We start from the raw sequence: 20,906 nt of genomic DNA, 5'->3' as shown, positions 1-20,906 counted from the left end.
TGCCCCAAAGATGCTCCCTAAGCACATGATGGCTGTTGCAGAACATCACAAGCTGCAAGGAACCAAAGTGTTCCTTTATTTGGATGACTGGGTCCTAAGTGTCCCAACAAGGACTTTTTACTGCTCCCAGTCCAAACCTTGAGAATTTCAATGAACATTGAAGTCCCAGTTGAAGCCATGATAAGCAGTGATTTTTTTCAAGTGCCACATGGTCACGTTGATTGGCGTAGCTAGTCTTCTACAGAAAAAGATCTTGTTTTATCAATCACACGTTCAAAATATGTTGTCTTGCCTTGTAGTCACAACAGAATTATATCTAAAGTTTTTGGAGTCATGGTAGGAACAATTTTTCTGGTCACATAAGGTCCTACACTCGAGTTCTCTGTCAGAAAAATAACTCCATAACCCAAACAAATATTTTTTGGGTGTACTTTCATCATATACAATGGTGGTTTCACTCAGAAAAATCCTTGCTCAGTGCAGTTCTTTCACCTTCCACTCCACAGTATGAATCACCTTCAGATCTATCTGCTCTAGAGTAGGGGAAACGGCTTAGGGAAACCAATCCAAGTGACATGGTCACAGGAAGAGGATGCTATGAACATCAGTGCCCTGGACAGTAGTGTGGTCCTCCTAATGCTGCAGGCTCTAGAGGAATTCCTCACTCATGGTGTGATCGCCATCCACTTGGTTAGCATGGCAGTTGTTTGGTACTTAAAAACCAAGTAGGAAAATCTACTCTTACCCACTGTGCAGGAAAGTGGCATCAACTCGAATGCTTTCTGAATACAATACACAGTTATGGACATGACAATTCCCTTATGAGCCTGCTCAATCAGTTCTCAATGATACCTCAAGGATGGTCCCTTAAAAAATTAAGTTCATACAGTTAAGAAGACCATTGAGAAGCTAGGTATCATCACCCAATATTGACAGGAGACTAACAATGCCCATCATTAAGTACTCTTTCCCAACTCCATGATAAATACCACCATTCGCCACATGGGCAAGCTCTGCAGAGAATTTCTGTATCCTCAATCAACTCCAGCTGCAGCAATTTTTTCTTCATAATTCCTTCTTTGTCAAAGACATCCTGGAACACACTAGTCTACCAGAGAGACATCTATGTCTTCCTTACACTCCATCCCAACCCATTTCTCCTTATTATAAATTTTTTTGAAGAAAGCCAAACTCAGCAAGTCAAAGGTCCCACACAATACACTCTACAACAAACACATTTACTCCTACAGCTCTCAAACAACAAGGGACTCACTTCTCTTCCCTAACTAATCAAACAATAAGCTACTCTTCTTCACATCTTTCACACTACTACTACTACTAACTGTACATACCCATGGCACATCATACTATACTCCATTTCTCCCACACCACTTTCTCTCCCCCAGCTCAGTCAACCCTAACTACAGCCCAAAATTCTCTAACCACATACCACCCAGTCTTTACCCTATAACAATACAAACCTTTTTTAAAAAAATAGCTACATCAGTCATACAAACCTGATATTGTAAACATACAGAAAATTAATAAACTTAAAAAACAGTATCACTACTTCCATTCTAATAAACCCTTTCATCCCATGTGGAAACATTCACCCCAAACAGTGATTCAATCACATCTCCCACCCCAGCCCACTTACCTCGCACCACTCAAAACAATTTACTCATAATGCACATAAAAATAAACCTTAGAAGCATATATAATAAACTACAGAACTAAATGCATGCATAGCATCACACAGCCCAGACATACTAATCACCAATGAAACCTGGCAAAAACCAAAAGCCAAAACTGAAGAAATTCTTCCCCCAGATTACAACATAATACAGAACAGACTACACAGAAAAGCCAGAGGGGTTGCAATCTCTCATAAAAACACTCTACAACTTTCCCTATACCCACACAGCCACCCCTTCTATTAAGATGCTGAACATCTCAACTCAATAAAGCCTAAAAGTATCTGCATCACTGCCCCCTCACACACACACACCTCCAGTACTGCTTTTCACCGAAAAAAAAAAAAACATAATACTAGGCAATGTCAAAATAGATTACCTACTAACTCTGACAACCATACTCACTGTATCAATCTTTATAATTTCAACCAATTCCTTACCACTCTCACTAGATTCGATAAACACAGTAAAAGAGTCTGTTCTAGACTGAAGAAAATGCCTAACATAGGCACCCTCCAAGTTAAACACTACTGACCGTCTTCCAGACACCATTACTGACCATCTCCCAACCTTCACCAGACAAACCACTCAAACTCTAGACACAGTCTTTAAACAAGTATGTAAACTTACTAACTTGAATAAAGAAAACTTCATCAACTATCGCCACCAATGCAATTGGAATACAGTAAAAATATATATATATACCCCTGGATGAGGCCATTAACCACTTCAATAAAACATTCCTTAACATAATCAATGAACTAGAATCTCTTACAAGAATAAGAAATAAAAGTAACTCAGCTAAGTGGCTCACTGAAGTAACTAGATATTTCATGCTGAACAGAGGCAAGGCGTGGAAAGCATGGAGCAAAAATAACACAACAAAACTGGCAAATTTTCAGACAACTTAGAAAAGTACAGTTTTGTACCTACCATAAATGTAGATGTTCGAAGATCCACATTGCTGCAGTCATAACTTATGGGTAGTCCGCTGTCCTCGGTCGGCCCGAATACCAAAGTATTAGGCTGACGTCGGTCATGGGCGCTCAGATCTGACATCAGAGCGTCAGGGTATTAAAGCGCATGACCAACGTCATATCCTCAGTCTTTTCTTGCCCCAGATGTCAGAAGGCCCTAAAAAGAAAGGCCACAGCCCAAAAACAGAATACTTCCCAAAAGGCATGTACAAATAACAGCTACCACCCAAACCATACAATCATTCCTAACTACAGAGGGGAAGGAGGGAGGGTAAATTGGACTGCAGCAATGTGGATCTTCGAACATCTACATTTATGGTAGGTACAAAACTGTACTATGTTCTTCATCTCACATTGCTGCAGTCATAACTTATGGGTAGAATCCCAAAGCAGAGGTAAAGGGAGGCTGGCAAAATCATAAAGCATTGGGAGCTGCCAAAATGCCCTGTAAGATTGCAGTGGCAAATCCAGCCCTAGATTTGGAATAAAGAGGAAGATGGTAATGTTTACAAAAAGTATGCACTGAACTCCAAGTAGCTGCTTCCAAAATATCTTTAGTAGCTACTCCCCTTAAAAAAGCAATAGAAGTGGCAGTAGTCCTAGTGGAGTGAGGTCTGATTCCAGCCGGAATCTCCTTACCATGATGAGAATAACAAAAAGCAATACAAAGGCCAATCCACTTAGAAATAGTTTGTTTTGAAACAGGTTTCCCCTGAGAACCCAAAGCAAAAGAAACAAACAACTGCTGAGACTGTCTGAACCCTTTAGTCTTGCTCAAATAACGCAACTGCCTGTGAATATCCAAAGTGTGCAAATTTTTCTCCCCTTTATTTTGGGGATCTGCATAAAAAGTAGGCAAATGAATTGATTGGTTCAAGGCCACATTTGAAACCACTTTAGGCATAAAAGTAGGGTTAGTACGCAGAGATACCCTATCCTTATGAAAAATTAGGAAGGGTTCAACTGCCATAAGAGCCTGTAATTCAGAAACCCTTCTAGCAGACGTAATGGCCAACAAAAAAGCAGTCTTCCAAGACAAAAACTTTAACTCAGCAGTAGCTGCAGGTTCAAAAGGAGGTAAAGTAAGTTTTTCCAACACAAAATTGAGATCCCAGGCAGGAGTAGGAGCTCTAATGGGGGTCTTATGTTCTTTGCCCTCTAAGAAATTGCTTAAACAAAGGATGAGAGAATAATGGTGAGTCACAGTCATAGTGAGCAGAAATGGCTGCAGCATGAACTTTATAGAGGAGAAAGACAAACCCTTGTCTAATAATTCTGTAAGATATTGAAGAGAAACACTTAAATCAGGCCTGGAAACATCAAAGCTCTTTGTTTTGCTCCAAATTAAAAATCTCCTCCATTTATCAGCATAAACTTTCCTTGTACTAGGCCTTCTGGCCTCCAAAATAACATTCAAAACTTGTTGTGGAAGCTGCGACCCTCCAGGTTCTAGAACAGAATACGCCAGGCTGTTAGATGCAGGGACTGAATCCTGACATTGAGGAAATGATTGCCCTCCTGAGACAAAAGGTGCAGAATCGAAGGCAAAGGCCATGGAGGTTCCCATACTAAACTCCTCAGCAGAGGGTACCAGTGCTGTCGAGGCCAATCTGGAGCTATTAGAATCATGGAGGGCTTGTCTTGTCTGACCTTCAAGAGAACCTTTGGAAGTAGAGGCAGAGACGGAAAGGCATAGACGTGAAGATTGCTCCAACTGAATGATAGAGCATCCACTTTCCAAGCCGTGGGATGAAACATCTTTGTGCAAAACTTTGGCACCTGGAAATTTAGTGGAGAAGCGAACAGATCTATGTCTGGAGTCCCCCATATCACTGTCAACTGTCGAAATACATGAGGATCCAATTTCCACTCGTGGGGATCCACTATCCGTCTGCTCAAAACATCTGCTAAGGAGTTCTGTGCTCCTGGCAGAAACCTTGCTTGAAGAATGAGTTGTAAACTGAGAGCAGTCTCCCACAAAATCATAGCTTGCCTGCAAAGAGGGTACGAATGGGTTCCCCCTTGCTTGTTGATGTACCACATGACAGTTTTGTTGTCTGTTTGAATCAACACCTGCCCTGGGAGAAGTAAACCTTGAAAGCCATCAATGCAAACTGGACTGCTAACATTTCCTTCAAGTTGATATGTAAATGTTGAAGTCTGGCAGGCCACGTGTCTTGAACCCATTTTCCATTGAGGTGTGCTCCCCAAGCCTTGTCCGAGGCATCTGTCGTTAAAATCTGACTCGCCTCTGGTCGGGTCACAGAGAGTCCCTTGTTTAGGTGACATTCCTGAGCCCACCACAAAAATTCCTTTTGAATGCAAGGTATTATTTGAATGACAGTGTCCAGATCTTGGCAGTGTTGTGTCCATACATTTTTGAGATACCACTGTAGCTTCCTCATATGCAGTTTGGCATTGGGAAGCACCAGAATACAAGATGCCATGAACCCCAAGGCTTGAAGGACTGTCCTTGCAGTCAGCCTGGACCGTAGAGACAATTGATGGAAGTAAAGTGTTAGGTTCTTTTGCTTGTCCGGGGTCAAAAAGGCCATCTGGGAAGCTGTTTTCAGTCTCACACCCAGAAAGCACATTTCCTGAGAGGGTACTAGACTGGACTTTGTTTCGTTCACAGAATACCCTAGGCACCTTAACACTGCCATCACATACTGTAGATGATGAAGAAGTTCGTACTTGTCTTGAGCAAGAATCAGGCAATCGTCCAAATAAGGATAAATTTGTATTCTTCTTAACCTTAAGAAGGCTATCACTGGAGCCAGAACCTTTGTGAACACCCTGGGCGCAGTAGATAAGCCAAAGGGCAATACAGAGAACTGATAATGTAAAGTCCCAGCCCGAAAACGCAGGTATCTCCTGCAACTGGGCCTGATAGGAACATGAAGATAAGCCTCTTTGAGATCCAGAGTTACCATCCAGTGATCTTTGCCCAACAGAGGTAGAAGTTGTTGCAACGTCAACATTTTGAATTTTGGAATGTCCAGGTATGTGTTGAGGATAGATAAATCCAAAATCGGCCTCCAAGTGTTTCCTTTCTTTGGTACTAGAAACAGGCGAGAGTAAAATCCTAGGCCCACTTCTGACAGAGGGACCTGCTGTATAGCCCCATTTGAAGAAGTAAAGAAATCTGCTTGTGAGCCTCTACCCTTTGCTGAGGAGGAACGCCTGGCATGCCTTTGAAAGGAGGCAATGTATGGAAATAAAACTTGTAGCCTCGGTCTATAATGTCCAACACCCATTTGTCCTGGGTGACTAATAGCCAGTTTTGCTTGAAGAGTGCCAACTTTCCTCCCAAAGGAGCTGCCAGACAGGAAGAATCTGGCAGCTGAAGATGCAGGTCATTGGGCCTGTTTACGAAAGGACTGGCCTCTGCCCTCACCTGTAGATTGTGCAGGTGAACTCCATGTTCTAGGCCTGAAAGAACTCTGAGCTCTGCCCCTACCACGTCTAGATCTACCCCTAGACTGTAAATCAGAAGAAGGATAAGCCCATCCCTTAGTAGGCCAGTTCCTGCTAAACTTAGGAGGCTGCACCTGCAAAAAATCTTTAACAGTCTGCATAGACTTAGCCTTGTCTTCCATTTTCTTCAAGACAGACTCCACAGGAGAACCAAACAAAACTTCAGACTGTAAAGGAGCATCCAAAATTCTAGTTTTAATATGCTCTGACAAATTCTGATCCTTAAGCCAGGCGTGCCTGCGAATAACTGAACCAGTGGCAGCCACCCTGGAAGAAGCCTGTAAAGCATCGAAACCACACTGCAAAGAATGCTTACCCACCTGTTCAGAGGCATGTACCAAATCCTGTAATTCCTTACACTCTATGCCCTCTGCCAAAGCATCCACTTTAGATTTTAGCTGAGTAAGGAGAAAATTCTGGTACTTCAACATATGAAACTGGCAATTCAAAGCCCTCATTGCTAAAGTGGAAGAGGTATAAACTTTCTTACCCCATCTATCCAAAGCTCTAGCATCTTTATCCATAGGAACTGGATTCTTTACAACAGAAGCCCTGACACCCTTAGGTCCCTGGCTAATAGTTTCTGGGTCAGCCCTTGGACTCTTATACAGATATTTATGAGCCTCAGGCACCCTGTAATACCTGTCTGGCTTAACTGGCAGGAGGCAAAGAGTCTGGATTAAGGGAAGCCTCGGAGAAAACGTCTTGAACAACATCCAAAACAGGAGGTATAGCCAAGGGCCTATGCTGTGGTAAAAACAAAAATTCCCTAAGCCTCTTTCGGGAATCTGAGAAATCCTGACCTTCCCATTTAAAATGCTCCCTCATAGAATGCAGGGTTTCTGAAAAAGAAAAATCCTCTGGAGGAGAAGCAGAATGAGTGGAATCCTCTGCGTCTGAATCAGAATAAGGAGGAAAATCCTGAATGTCCTCAGCCGAAGACTCTGAGTAATCTGAAGCCTGCTCCAAACTTTTCCACCTCTGGCTCCACCCTAGGCCTCTTATCAGGAGGGGGCATAGAACCTCTCATTAAAGAAATTAAATCTTCTGCCATTTTAAGCATGTGTTTTTTAGGCACAGAACCTGCAGAACTAGGACTGACACCTGTGGAAGGCAAACCAGGCCTGCCTTTGGAAGGAGCTTTAGAGACAGAAGGAGAAGGCCTAACCACCTTAGGCAAGGAAGGGAGAACAGCAACCTGAGAGGCCCCCTCAGCCTGACCTGACTCCTGAGAGGCCACATCTTGCAAAATTAAAGCCTCCCCCTGAGACTCAACTGAAACCTCGGCTGGATCCACAGATTCCACCGTAGTTTCTAAAGAACCAGCGTCCGGAACGGACGACTCATCCTGTCTGGACTTTAAAGATTTTTCTTTGCGCTTCTTCGCGGTAGCGGGCGTTGGAGGATCCGACGGCATATTATAATTACACCGCTTACCAAAGACAAGCCTAGCGCAATCTGACCTACGTTTAATGGTGCGCTTATTAAACCTAGCACAAAAGCGACACCCGACTACATCGTGCTCAGGTCCCAAACAAGGAATACAAAGAGAGTGGTAATCCCTATGCGGTATCTGTTTCCCACAAGAAATACAATTATTCACTTTTTCTGACATCCGGAATTAACTGAGGCAAGAAAAAACAAAAATATTCCCCAACGGGGTACTTAGCCCAACTTGGTTTCGGTCTGAAACTCAGAATACGAAAATTTCAGAATGCCGAACGGCACTCGCAAACGCTGCTTCTGCATCGGACCATGCGGCAAAAAAGACTGAGGATATGACGTCGGTCATGCGCTTTAATACCCTGACGCTCTGATGTCAGATCTGAGTGCCCATGACCGACGTCAGCCTAATACTTTGGCATTCGGGCCGACCGAGGACAGCGGACTACCCATAAGTTATGACTGCAGCAATGTGAGATGAAGAACATCTGCTGTAAGTAAAATTTCAAATCAGACAAAAAATATTTTCGGTTACTCCAAGGCAAGCATAACCAAAACCTCAAACAATTCTGAAATTCTATAAAAGCCCTACTGCACCCTGGACAATTTACCACCCCAGCTCCTACCACCAACACCACCACTAAATTCATAGCCACTCAATTTACTAAAATAGTACAGTTTTGTACCTACCATAAATGTAGATGTCCGATAGATATGCAACTGCAGTCCTGACATATGGGTTGTCCTGCCTCAGGCAGCCCTTCGGTCGGCCGGATTCCAAAGTCTGGGTCCGGCGTCGGCTGATGTCGCCTCCTCCCCGACGTCAGAGCGGCTGGGGTATAAAGGCATCCGCCGACGCCATCTTCTTCAGTGTTTCTTGCCCCAGATGCCAGGTGCCCTCCAAGGAAGGCTAAATTTTGTGAATGGATAAACAAAACTTCCATACATGCAAAACAGTAATAAACAGATACACCATAACAGATATCCCCAGCTAATAGGAAAGGGGGAAATGGACCCAAGGAAAAAACAGAGGGGTAGGAGGGAGGGCAAACCTGACTGCAGTTGCATATCTATCGGACATCTACATTTATGGTAGGTACAAAAAGTACAGTTTTGTACCTACCATAAATGTAGATGTCCGAACTGGATAGCATCTGCAGTCATAACAAATGGGTTGTCCTGTCGTCAGGCAGCCCTTCGGTCGGCCGGATTCCAAAGTCTGGGTCCGGCTTCGGCTGATGTCGCACTTCACCCGACGTCATCTCTGCTGGTCTTCGGGTATAAAGGCATCAGCCGACGCCATTTTCCTCAGTGTTTCTTGCCCCAGATGCCAGTTGCCCTCTTGGAAGGCTAAATTTTGGATAAATGCCAATGTTTCCAAAAAGATAGAAGGCAAACACAAAAAATAAGCATGTATGTACATATATACAAACAAATACACCATAAGAGACTCCCCTAGCTAGCTATTAGGAGGGTAAATACCCTAGGAGCACCACAGAGGGAAGGAGGGAGGTAATCTGACTGCAGATGCTATCCAGTTCGGACATCTACATTTATGGTAGGTACAAAACTGTACTATGTCCTTCATGGATGCATCTGCAGTCATAACAAATGGGTAGAATACCATAGCCAACTAGGGAGGAGGAAGAAAAATTATGGTGTGGTTAGGATCCCTTGCAGTACAGCAGTGGCAAACCCTGCTCGGGATCTAGAATACAGAGGTAAATTATAATGCTTGGCAAATGTATGCACGGAGGTCCAAGTAGCCCTCAATAATGTCCTTGGTTGCCACTCCTCGTAAGAAAGCTGTGGTAGTGGCTGTAGCCCTTGTAGAATGAGGCCTTATGTTCTGTGGAATTGGTTTTCCATGGTAGGAGTAACAGAATCTTATGCAATTTCCTATCCATTTGGAGATTGTCTGTTTGGAAATTGCTTTTCCTTCCCTTCCTGTTGCATAGGCTACAAAAAGCTGGTCAGTTTTTGTTACTTTTGGTTCTGTCCAGGTAGTAGCGTAGCTGTCTATGTGCATCCAAGGTATGCAGCATTCTTTCCCCTCTGTTTTGTGGATTGGGGAAGAAGGTAGGTAGGTGGATTGCCTGGTTTAAAGACACTCTGGATACCACCTTAGGCATAAATGTTGGATTAGTTCTCATGGACACCCTATCTTGATGGAAGATTAGGAAGGGTTGTACTGCCATTAAGGCCTGTAGTTCAGAAACCCTCCTTGCTGAGGTAATTGCCAGTAGGAAAGCAGTTTTCCATGACAGGTGCTGTAGATCTGCTGTTGCTGCTGGTTCAAACGGAGGGAGTGTCAACTTTTCTAGCACAAAGTTCAAGTCCCATGCTGGTAATGGTGGTTTCCTAGGAGGTTGTACATTCTTGATCCCTCTGAGGAACTGCCTGAGTAGAGGATGTGAAAAGACAGGTGGATCAAAGCTGTATTCTGCTGAAATAGCTGATGCATGTATCTTGATGGAGGAATAGGACAGGCCTGTATGTAGAAGCTCTGCCAAATACTCCAGAATGTTAGCAATATCTATATTCGACACATCTTTTCCTCTTTCAGCACTCCAAATGACAAATCTTTTCCATTTTCCTGCATAGTTCCTTCTTGTTGAAGGTCTGCGGGCTTCAAGGATAATGTCTTTAACCCTTTGGGAAAGATCTGGATTAGTTGCTGCTATGTGATGTTCCAGGCAGTCAGTTGCAAAGTTTTTAGGTTTGGATGCATGATGCTGTAGTTGTTCTGAGTTAACATCAAAGGCATCAGGGTATTGACCACATTTTCTCCCGAGACATGCTCCTCAGCAATGGGTACCAGTGTTGTCTTGGCCAGTTCGGAGCTATCAGGATTTTCCTTGGATGTTCCTCTTTGATTTTCAGTAATACCTTGTGTATCAAGGGAAGAGGTGGAAATGCATATGCTGTCAGACCTTTCCAGCTGAAGGAGAGAATCCACCTTCCATGCAAGTGGGTGGAATGTCCTTGTGCAGAATTTTTGAGCTGGTGATTGAGAGGGCGAATAGATCTATTTGTGGCATTCCCCATTTCTTTGTGATGGTCTTGAAGATGTCCGGGTGTAGCATCCATTCGTGAGCATCCGAGGTGGTTCTGCTTAACATGTCTGCTAGAGTGTTCTCTTTTCCCGGTACAAATATTGCCTGTAACTGGATGTTGTAGCTGAGTGCCAGATTCCAAAGGTCCAAAGTCATTCTGCATAGGGGGTATGAATGAGTGCCTCCCTGTTTGTTGATATACCACATGACTGTGGTGTTGTCTGTCCTTATCATCAAATGTCCTTCTTTGAGGAATGGTCTGAATTTTTGGATTGCCAGTTTTACTGCCAGCATTTTTTTTTGGTTTATGTGCAGGTGCAGCTGGTCCTGAGTCCACAATCCTTGTACGCATTTGTCCAGCATGTGCGCCCCCCATCCTAGGTCTGAGGCGTCTGTTGTGATGGTTTGGCTTGTTCGAAAGTTGTGGAAGGGTAGGCCCGGGTTTGACTGGCATGCTTGAGCCCACCATAGGAACTCATGTTTTAGGCATGGGATTAGTGGTATTTCTGCTTCTAGGCTGTGCCTGTGTTGAGACCATAAATTCTTTAGGTACCACTGTAGTTTTCTCATATGCAGTCTGGCATGTGGGACCAAGATTATGCATGATGCCATGAAGCCCAAGGCCTGCAGAACTTTTCTTGCTGTTAGTTTGTTCTGTTTTGTTAATGCCAAGAAGTAAAGAGGGAGTTCTTTTGTTTTCTGCAGTTAGGAATGCCATTTGTTTTACTGTGTCCAATTCCGCGCCCAAGAATGTTCTTGTTTGGGATGGTATCAGCCTTGACTTTTGTAAATTGACTGTGTATCCCAGGACTTGTAGCAAGTAAATGACCCTTTGTAAATCTGTTGTCAGCTTGCTTTTGTTGTCCGCTTGTAGCAGGCAGTCGTCCAGGTATGGATAAATTTGGATTCCCTGTAGTCTGCAGTGAGCGATTACTGATGCCAGGCATTTTGTGAATACTCTGGGAGCAGTAGATAAGCCAAAGGGCAATGCTGAGAATTGATAATGCTCTGATCCTGCAAGAAATCTGAGGTATCTTCTGCAATTTGGTCGAATGGGGACGTGCAGGTATGCCTCCTTGAGATCTAGAGTTACCAGCCAACACTCCTTGCCCAGCATGGGAAGAAGTTGCTGTAGGGTCAGCATTTTGAATTTTGGGACAATGATATATGTGTTTAAGATGGACAGGTCTAGAATAGGTCTCCAACTTTTTTCTTTTCTTGGTACTAGGAAGAGTCTGGAGTAGAACCCTTTGCCCTGTTCTGTTATTGGTACTCTTTCCACAGCTCTCATCTTTGTTAATTCCGTTATCTGCTGTAGAGCTTCTATTTTTTGATTTGGAGGCAGGTTTGGCATTCCTCTTTTTACTGGTAAGGTGTGGAAGTGGAACCGGTAGCCTTGGTCTATGGTTTGCAAAATCCACTTGTCTTTTGTGATATAGTGCCAATTTTTCGAAAATAAGGCTAACTTTCCGCCTAATGGTGCTGCTATTTGCTCCCTGGTGGGTGGAGTTAGAGCCAAGTCACTGTGACTGTCCTGTTGCAGTGGTAGTGGTTGTGTCTGTGCCTCTGTTATTACCTTGCCACTGTCGTCCTCTGTAGGCACCTCCTCTGGATTGATTTCTGCCTCTGGAGCGTCTATTCCTGCCCCTTTGGGATCTTGTGGAGTCAGGAAAGGACCAATTTTTGGCAGGCCAGTTCCTGCTAAACCTTGGGGGCTGAACCTGTAAGAAATCTTTAACTGTTTGTACAGATTTTGCCTTTTCTTCCATTTTCTTCATTACCTGCTGGGCAGGTGTACCAAATAAACTGGCCTTATCCATAGGAGCATCTAATAGCTTTGCTTTAACATGATCCGGTAAGGCCTGCTCTTTCAACCATGCATGTCTTCTTATCACTGTGCCAGTCATGGCTGATCTAAATGAAGCCTCCAGTGCATCATAGCCACATTTTAAGGAATGGTTACTAACCTGTTGTATGTTATTCACCATTTCTAATACATATTTCTTATCTAAAGATTCATCAGAGGATACTTTTTTAGTTAACTGATCAAGCATAAATTCTTGGTATTGGATCATGTGAAACTGACAGTTTAAAGCTCTAGCTGAGAGAGTAGCAGAGGTGTAAACTTTTTTCCCCCATCTGTCTAAGGACCTGGATTCCCTTTCTGAAGGAATAGGGTTTTTTGCTGTGGTCGAGGCTACTGCCTTAGGCCCCTGGGAAATAGTTTTGGGGTCTGCCAGTGGGGCCTTGTATAGGTGGTGATGAGTGTCTGGTACCCTGTAAAATCTATCAGGTTTGGCAGGGGCTGGAGGTAAAGAATCAGGAGCAGTGCAGACATCATTAAATGCATCATCCACAACAGGCAAAACAGGAGGTATAGCTAAGGACCTATGTTGTGGTAAGTGCAGAAAGGTCCTAAGTCTTTTTCTTGAATCTGAGAAATCTTGTCCCTGCCATTGAAATTGTTCTCTCATGGCATGTAAGGTTTCCCCAAAGGAAAATTCCTCTGGTGGAGAGGCAGCTGGAATGGATTCTTCAGCATCGGAGTCTTCATAAGTAGAAAAAGGATCCTCTGGCTGTTCTGTAATGTCGGAGTCATCCGCAGAATCATCAGAGGACACTGGCTCGGGGGGCTCTGTCCTAGGTCTCTTTCTGGGGCTGAGAGGCCCTGTCTGGGTGAGATTGGGATCCCCTAATTAAGGATATTAAATCTTCTGCCAGAGTAAGCATTTGTGAACTAGAAGTGGGCCTGTGTGAGGGAGGTTTAACAGGCACTGACTTAGCAGATTTGGCTGCTTTAGCCCTGGCAAAGGCCTTGATAGACATGGCTGCAGGGGGTCTAGCAGCACCACGTGCTGGGGTAGAGACATCCAAAGGGATGGTGTCTGATAACTCACTAGAAACCACAGTTGTAGGCAAAATTTCTGAGGCCGATTCAGGTAAAGTAGCAGGAGCCTCAGTAGTAGCCATGGATTCGGCTGAAGATTGACCAGTTTTCTCGGTTTCGGCCGAAACCGAGACACTCGCAACTTGCTTAACCGTGGTTTCGGCCGAAACCGCAGACCGCGAGTGTCGGTCTTTTTCCTTGCGTTTTTTAACAATTTGGGTAGTCGGAGGATCCGACGGCATAATGTACGCAAAGTCTGAGCCGAAAAACTGTTCAGCAAACTCCGACCGACGCCTTAGCGTTCGTCGGTTGAAGGAAGCGCAGGCCGAACAAGCTGCTACGTCGTGGTCTGGGCCTAAGCAAGGCAGACAGTAAGAGTGGAAATCTTTATGAGGTATTTGTTTCCCACAAGTTAAACAGTTATTGACTTTTTCTGACATCGGCTGAGGCAAGAAAGAGTCCCCAACGGGGTACTTAGCTTTTTAGAAGTCTTCGAAGTAGTATTCGGTAGTAGTAATCTCTGGATCTGACCGACCGGCACTTGCGAACAGCTTCTGCTTGGCGCCATGCGCAAGAAAGACTGAGGAAAATGGCGTCGGCTGATGCCTTTATACCCGAAGACCAGCAGAGATGACGTCGGGTGAAGTGCGACATCAGCCGAAGCCGGACCCAGACTTTGGAATCCGGCCGACCGAAGGGCTGCCTGACGACAGGACAACCCATTTGTTATGACTGCAGATGCATCCATGAAGGACATCTGTACTATGTCCTTCAAGAATGCAACTGCAGTCCTGACATATGGGTTGAATACCATAGCCAAGCTGGGGGTGGTAGGATCTAAGCAAGGGATGGTGTAGCTAGAAGGCCCTGCAGGACTGCCGAAGCAAAGCCTGCTCGGGATCTGGAGTATAGTGGTAGGTTGTAGTGTTTGGGAAATGTATGCACGGAGCTCCATGTAGCAGCCTCTAGGATGTCCTTTGTAGCCACTCCTCTTAGAAAGGCTGTGGATGTGGCTATAGCTCTGGTGGAGTGTGGTCTAATATTGGCTGGCACACCTTTTCCATGGAAAGAGTAACAGAATCTGATGCAGTGTCCAATCCATTTAGAAATTGTTTGTTTGGAGACTGCTTTTCCTTGCACTCCAGCAGCATAGGCTACAAATAGTTGGTCAGACTTCCTGGTGGTCTTTGTTCTGTCCAAGTAGTAGCGTAATTGCCTGTGTATGTCCAAAGTATGCAGCAGCTTTTCCCCTTTATTTTGAGGATTGGGGAAGAAAGTAGGCAGGTGGATTGCTTGATTTAGAGACACCCTGGATATCACCATTGGCATGAATGAAGGATTGGTCCTTAGAGAAACCCTGTCCTGACGAAAATGAGAAAGGGAGGTACTGCCATGAGGGCCTGTATCTCCAATACTCTTCTTGCTGAGGTAACTGCCAAGAGGAAGACCACTTTCCAGGAGAGAAATTGCATTTCTGAAGATGCTGCTGGTTCAAATTGCGGAAGAGTTAATTTTTCCAAGACGTAATTGAGGTCCCATGCAGGAACTGGTTGTTTTCCGGGAGGTTTGATATTCTTTATCCCTCTTAGAAACTGTCTTAGCAAGGGATGCGAAAACACAGGTGGGTCACAGTTGTAATTTGCTGAGATTGCTGAAGCGTGGATTTTAATGAAAGAATATGAGAGGCCACTATGAAACATTTCTGCCAAGTATTCTAATATCTGAGGTATGCTCATCACTGATGCATCCTGGCCCTTGTTGGCATTCCAGATGATGAATCTCTTCCACTTGGCCGAATAGGTTTTTCTGGTGGAAGGTCTTCGTGCTTCCAGCAAGATTTCCTGAACTTTTTTGGAGAGGGATTCATGGGTCAAGGTCATGGAACCCTCCAAGCTGTCAGTTGTAAAGTTTGCAGGTTTTGATGAACAGTCCTGTAATTGTGCTGAGTTAGGAGCAGAGGCCATTGAGGCAAGGGCCACGGTTTGGTGTGAGTTATGCTCAGTAACAAAGGATACCAGTGCTGCCTTGGCCAGTCAGGAGCTATCAGGATTCCTTTTGGTTGCTCTGTTTTGATCTTCAGTAACACCTTGGTCAGTAAAGGTAGAGGAGGGAATGCATAAATTGTTAGTGCATTCCAACTGAAGGAAAGAGCATCCGTTCTCCAGGCTAGAGGATGGTGTGTCCTTGTGCAGAACCTTTCCAGGTGATGATTGAGATGAGAAGCAAAGAGATCTATGTCCGGTCTTCCCCATGCAGTTGTTATTTGTGAGAAAATGTGTGGATGTAGCATCCATTCGTGTGGATCCAAGAAATTTCTGCTCAACCTGTCCGCTAGAACATTGTCCTTGCCCGGAACAAACTGGGATTGCAAGTGGATGTTCAGTTTCAGGGACTTTTCCCAAAGAGTCATTGTTAATCTGCAGAGGGGATATGAGTGAGTGCCCCCTTGTTTGTTTATATACCACATGACAGTGGTGTTGTCTGTCCTTATTAGCAGATGACCTTGCTGAAGAGATTTTCCAAAGGCTTGTATTGCATGTATCACTGCCAACATCTCTCTCTGATTTATGTGCAGATGCATTTCCATGGGAGTCCATTGTCCTTGAATGCATCTGTCCTTCATGTGTGCCCCCCATCCATGGTCTGAGGCGTCTGTTGTAATGGTTTGACTTGTTTGACCTTTGTTGAAAGGCATGCCCTCATTTAAATGACTTGCTTGAGCCCACCACAAGAATTCCCTTTGCAGGCATGGAATAAGTGGCATTACGTCTTCTAGGTTGTGGCTGTGTTGAGACCACAAGCTTTTTAGGTACCATTGCAGCTTTCTCATGTGTAGTCTTGCCAGAGGGATCAGAAGAATGCAAGATGCCATGAACCCCAGGGCCTGCAGGATCTTCCTTGCGGTCAGCTGGGTAAGCTTTTCTAGGCTTTTGAAGTAATCTGGTAAATGCTCTTGTTTTTCCTCTGTGAGGTAAGCCATTTGTGATTGTGTGTCCAGTTTTGCTCCTAGAAAAATAATCTTTTGGGATGGCAGTAGTCTTGATTTTTGAATGTTGACTGTGTATCCCAAAGCCTGTAGCAACTGAATGACAATCCAAGTTTTTTGTCAAGGTTTGTTTGCTGTCTGCTTGTATGAGGCAGTCGTCCAGGTAAGGGTATATTTGAATCCCCTGAAGCCTGCAATGTGCCACTACTGATGCCAGGCATTTCGTGAATACTCTGGGCACAGTAGATAAGCCAAATGGCAATGCTGAGAATTGATAATGCTCTGTTCCTGCAAGAAATCTGAGGTATCTTCTGCAACTGTGTCTGATTGGGACATGCAGGTATGCCTCCTTGAGGTCCAGAGTAACCAGCCAAGACCCCTTGCCCAGCATGGGAAGGAGTTGCTGTAACGTCAGCATTTTGAATTTTGGCACAATGAGAAAAGTGTTTAGAACTGACAAGTCCAGTATAGGCCTCCATTGCTTTTCTTTTCTTGGAACAAGGAACAGTCTTGAATAGAATCCCTGGCCTTGTTCCTGAGGAGGAACCTTTTCTATTGCTTTTATTTGTAACAGCTTTGAAACTTCTATGAGTACCTCTGCCCGTTGATTTTGTGGCAGGTTTGGCACGCCTTGTCTCTTTGGTAAGGTATGGAAGTGGAACCTGTAACCTTTGTCTATTATGTCCAGAATCCATTTGTCCTTGGTTAAAATATGCCAGTTCTTTGAGAATAAGGATAATTTTCCACCTAGAAGTGCTTCTCTTTGAGCCGTGGTAGGCGGAGTGAAAGTTAAGTCATTGTGATTGTCCCTGTGGTGCAGGTGAACTACCTGCGCCACTTCTCTGATTTGGTGGTTGCCATTGGCGGCCTCGGTATTGCCCTCTACCTCGAGCACGCCTGTTTTTCCCCCTTTGAAACTTGTCCGAGTCTGGAAAGGACCAATTCTTTGAAGGCCAATTCCTGCTGAATCTGGGTGGCTGAACCTGGAGGAAATCCTTGACTGTCTGTACTGATTTTGCCTTTTCCTCAATAGACTTCAACATATCCTGTGCATTAGCACCAAAAAGCTTCTGTTTTTCCAGAGGTGCATCCAGGAGCTTTATTTTAGCATGGTCTGGTAGTGGCTGTTCTTTCAACCAAGCATGTCTACGTATAACGGCCCCTGTCATAGCTGCCCTACATGAAGCTTCCAATGCATCATAACCACACTGAAGAAAATTATTGCTAACCTGCTGGGTACTATGAACCAAATCCTGCAATGCCTTTCTATCTATAGGCTCAGGAGAGGCTAACTTTTTCTGCAAATCATCCATTAAGTAATCCTGGTACTGAAACATATGAAAAAGGCAGTTAAGTGACCTCATGGCAAGGGTGGAAGAGGTATAAACTTTTTTGCCCCATCTCTCTAGGGACCTAGCTTCCCTGTCAGCTGGCAGAGGGTTTTTGGCCGAGGAAGTAGCCACTCCTTTGGGGCCCTGTGAAATAGTTTCTAGATCCACAGAGTGGGCCTTAAAGAGATGCTTATGAGTTTCAGGGACCCTGTAATATCTGTCTGGCTTGACAGGAGCAGGAGGGAGAGAATCAGGGGAAGCACTGGAGTCAGAGAATACATCATCCAGGACATCCAACACTGGAGGGATAGCTAAAGGCCTGTGCTGAGGTAACTTAAGGAAGGTACGTAGCCTTTTCCTGGAAACGGAAAATTCCTGACCCTGCCACTGAAAATGTTCTCTCATGGAGTGGAGAACTTCACCGAAAGAAATATCCTCTGGAGGAGAGGCAGAGGAAATTGATTCCTCAGCATCAGAGTCCTCATAGGCCTGGAAGGATTCTTCTTGGGTATCTGAGTGCTCTGAATCCCCAGAGGCTTCGTCTGAAGAGAGGGTGTCTGCCTGTTCAGGTCTAGGCCTTTTTTCAGCAGGCGGCTGAGAACCTCTGTCTGGGTGCAGCTGAGAACCCCTGATAAGAGAGATTAGATCTGCAGCAAGAGTCATGATCTGTCTATCAGAAGAAGTGCCCTGAGAAGTAGGTTTAGGATGGGCCTTTGCTTGGCTGGCAGCCTTAGCACGTGCAAAGGCCTTGATGGACATGGATACAGGAGGCCTAGCTGCCCCACGTGCAGGGGTAACTTTGTCCACAGGAATGGTGTCGGGTAGATCTAGAGGTTCGGTTTCTGGAGGAAAATCAACAACTGGCACCGGTATAACCTCCGGGACCGAAGAACGCAGTAAAGCGTTGTCATTGGCCTGGAGCGGTTGAATTACCGCTTCCAAAGGGACCGATGCACTCGCGGAGGGCTTAGGCGTGGTATCGGTGGACGACGCGGGCCGAGGATGTCGGTCCCGGTCCTTGCGTTTTTTGTAGTTTGAGTTGTCGGTTGTTCCGACGGCATGATATAAGCGTAAGATTCGCCAAAAAAGTTTTCAGCAAATTCTGCCCGGCGCCTGAGTGTGCGCTTATTAAAGCAAGCACAGGCAGCACAGGCCGAGACGTCGTGGTCTGGGCCCAGGCAAGGGAGGCAGTAAGAATGGAAGTCCTTATGAGGTATTTGTTTACCACAAGACAAACAATTATTAACTTTTTCAATTTTTTCTGACATCGGCTGAGGCAAGAAAAAAATGTTCCCCAACGGGGTACTTAGCTTTAGATGACTTCGGTTAACTGAAAACACAGGAGCTGACCGACCGGCACTTGCGAACTGCTTCTGCTTCGGGCACCGTGCGGCAAGAAAGACTGAAGAAGATGGCGTCGGCGGATGCCTTTATACCCCAGCCGCTCTGACGTCGGGGAGGAGGCGACATCAGCCGACGCCGGACCCAGACTTTGGAATCCGGCCGACCGAAGGGCTGCCTGAGGCAGGACAACCCATATGTCAGGACTGCAGTTGCATTCTTGAAGGACATCTACCAGAAACTAAATATCTCTCCTCCCTTTCCATCTCTTTCAACCATACTGACAACACCTCTCTTCTCCTTTCAGCTAGTACTTAATTCAACTATAAGAAAATATCTCAAACAACTAAAAAAACAGCCCCCACATCTGACAACTTGCCACCAGAACATTGCAAAATTGCAGCCAAAACATTTTCTTGTCTCAATACTAATTAAAAGAGCCATCACAGAAAAATATGTCCAATCTCTATGGGGAAAAAAAAAACACATCATACCACTGCACAAGGGTGGAACTACCACCGGTCTCTCAAAATACTAACCCACAGCAATCCCCCACCCACACACACACTCCAAAATAATAGAAAAATGCATTTATTCCCAACAACCAACCCACCTCACCAATAACAGTCTCTTCTCTCTCACCAGAGCACAACTGCCATGCTCAGTTTCACTGAAACCATAAATACCAATAGAAATAATGTCAATCTAGTATTTTCCCTGTTCTTAGATATGTCAAAAGTCTCTGACACAGTATTCGACCAGCATCTAGTTAATGAACAAGTATCCCCATCCTTATCTCTGGCATTTCTTTCTTGGTTTGTCAGTTACCTCTCTAACAATCTAGAAGCAGTAAAATGGAAACAAGTCTTCTCCCCATTCCTTCCTCTCACTGCCTGAGTACCTCAAGGCTCCATACGAGACCATGCACTTTTTAACATCTTCACAAACAACCCACAGTAAAAATGCCTGCATAGTACAGTATGCTGATGATGCCACCTTAATATGCTCAGCCCAAAGTGTCGCTCTGCTTCAGAGAAATGACTCAAGACTTTCGCCACTACTGTGCTCAACTCCTCCATTAACCCTAAATGCCAAGAAAACAAAATTAATGCTATTCATGCCTAAATCTCAACCAACAAAATGTCTCAATATTATATCAACTAATAACACCATAACTGAAATAGTATCCAGCACAAAACTATTAGGAGTCATAATAGACAATTTAAAATTGGACTTGCACACACACCTCTTAACTGTACAGATTTTCACAGAATGTTCAGATTTTTGCCTCATATTTTTGTATGTTCCTCTGAAAATAGTACAGTTGTGTACACTTACCATAAATGTAGATGTCTGAGTGTATTTCACTGTTGCAGTCATTACATTTGGGTAATCTGCTGGCAGGTTGCCCTCAGTCAGCCTGAATTCCAAAGTCTTGGGTCCTGCGTCGGATGCTGTCTCCTCTTCCATGACGTCAGGTCGACAGGGGTATAAAACATGCAGCCAACGCCATTTTCTTTAGTTTTTCTTGCCCCAGATGTCAGGTGCCCCCAAAAAGGTAGTAAAAATATATTTTATATATATATATATATACATATATATATATATATATATATATACACACATATATATATATATATATATATATATATACACACACACATATATATATATATATATATATATATATACACACACACATATATATATATAT

The sequence above is a fragment of the Protopterus annectens genome, chromosome 10.part0 (genome assembly GCF_019279795.1).
Source record: "Protopterus annectens isolate FY-2018-M chromosome 10.part0, PAN1.0, whole genome shotgun sequence".
In the NCBI taxonomy this organism is placed as follows: Eukaryota; Metazoa; Chordata; order Ceratodontiformes; family Protopteridae; genus Protopterus; species Protopterus annectens.
Note: the sequence above shows the minus strand (reverse complement) of the source record.